The sequence below is a fragment of the Pongo pygmaeus genome, chromosome 12 (assembly GCF_028885625.2).
Source record: "Pongo pygmaeus isolate AG05252 chromosome 12, NHGRI_mPonPyg2-v2.0_pri, whole genome shotgun sequence".
Taxonomy (NCBI): Eukaryota; Metazoa; Chordata; class Mammalia; order Primates; family Hominidae; genus Pongo; species Pongo pygmaeus.
In genome coordinates, this window is record NC_072385.2 from 71,085,428 (window position 1) to 71,087,539 (window position 2,112).

General features: G+C 38.4%; 1 pseudogene; it reads left to right on the top strand.

Moving 5' to 3' along the window:
• Positions 1-659: 659 nt before the first annotated feature.
• On the top strand, positions 660-951 carry LOC129030161 (large ribosomal subunit protein eL37-like; annotated as a pseudogene).
• Positions 952-2,112: the final 1,161 nt, after the last annotated feature.

A 2,112-nucleotide genomic window follows, 5' to 3' on the forward strand; every position in this document is an offset into this window, starting at 1 on the left:
TGCTGCTTGATGAGGAGGGACCATATCCCTAATTAGCCTAGCACGATACCCAAAAAAGCAGTAGGAATGCAATAAATGTTTGTGTAATTATTTTAAAATTCTAGTCATGAACTTATTTCCACCCATATCTTCTTCTTGCATTTATATAAATGTGTAATTTTCCTTTTGATTGTAAAAATAATACTTTTACCACACACCCATCAGAAGAGCTAAAAGGAAAGGATAAGAAATAACAAGTGTTGGTGAAGTATATGGAGTAATGGAAATATTCACACATTGCTGGAGGCAGCAGGAATTGGTTCGATCGCTTTGGAAAACTGTTGGCAGCCTCTACTAAAGCTGGGTCTTTCGTATCCTATGACACGGCAATTCCACTCTCGATATACACTCAACAAAAATGCATGCATACGTTCACCAAGAGGCATCTTTTCACCAAAACAGCACTATTCATAACAGCTCCAAACTAGAAAATACAGACACTCATCAACAGTAGAATGAGTAAGCTTATTTTGGTATGATCACAAAGAGCAAGGCAAAAGAATCTACACTCAATGATATGAAGGAATTTCATGAAAGTATGTTGAAGACAAAGCCAGTTTTTTAAAAAAGTACTTACAGTATGATTGCTTTTATATAAATATGCAAAACTGAGAAGCAAGATGACAAAGGGAATGTCATCATCTAGAAAGTGGTGCAATAAGATGCACAGCTAGTGCTGCCCTGTGACTCTAAGATCTACCTCCTTCAAAAGTCCGCCTGTGGCAAATGCGGCTACCCTCCCAAGCCAAGATAAAGTATAATTGGAGTGCCGAGGCTAAAAAACAATATACCAGTGGGACTGGTCGAATGAGGCACTTAAAAATTGTGTACAGTAGGTTAAGGCATGGATTTTGTGAAGGAACGCCACCTAAACCCAAGAGGACAGCTGTTGCAGGATCCAGTTCATCTTAACAATTTCAGGCCAGGTACGGTGGCTCACACCTGTAATCCCAGCACTTTGGGAGGCCGAGGCAGGTGGATCACTTGACGTCAGGAGTTCGAGACCAGCCTGGCCAACATGGCGAAATCCTGTCTCTACTAAAAATACAATAATTAGCCGAGTGTGGTGGCGGGCGCCTGTAATCACAGCTACTCAGTAGGCTGAGGCAGGAGAATCGCTTGAACCCGGGAGGCGGAGGTTGCAGTGAGCCGAGATTGTGCCATTGCACTCCAGCCTCGGCGACAGAGCAAGATTCTGTCTTAAAAAAAAAAAAAAAAAAAATTAGTCACACAATAAATGTTCTGATTTAAAAAAAAAAAAAGGCAAAACTCTCCTTTGCTGTTAGAATTCAGGAAAGGTCAGTTATGAGTGAGGAGGGGGTTTAGTGACTGAAAGGAAACAGGAAGGGGGAGTTTCTGGGAATATTGTAACGTTTCTTGAACAGGGTGCTGATTACACATGCAGATTTCAGTCTGTCTATGTATGTATATCACACTTATTTCTTTAAGTAATATATCTTTATTATTTACAAAAGGTATAAAATTTTTCTGTATGTATATTACGCTTAGTTTTTTTAAAGTAATATATCTTATTTGAGAGAAAGCTAGAAAATAGACATGTTTAAAAATTTTTGAATCACCTACAATCCCACTATCCAGTGATAATGACTGTTAACATTTTGGATTTTTTTCCAGTTTTGTTTTTTTTTTTCAAGCCAGTGTGCACACGCTCTCTCCTCCCCTCCACTCATACACATAAATTTTGCTAAATTAGATTCATTCTCATTTAGTTTTATTTCTGCTTTATTTTTACATAAAGTTAACTATATCATTCAATATTCTTTGCAAGCATTTTATAAGCAGCTGAAACATACTCCATTGAATGTATATGCTCCAGTACATTTAATCAGTTGCCCATTGCTGTGTTTTCTTATTAAAAAATTATCAGTCACATTATCTCTCTCTCACACACACACACACACCCCTACACCTCTAGACATTCTTTAAGCTCTGCATTCGTTCTCTATTTCCCTCCAGAAAGGTTGTACCGATTTACAGTTCCACTGGCAAGATGTGAGGGCTCCTTGTATCGCAGTCCAACCCCAGCTCATTTCTTAGTATAGGTTTGTTTTT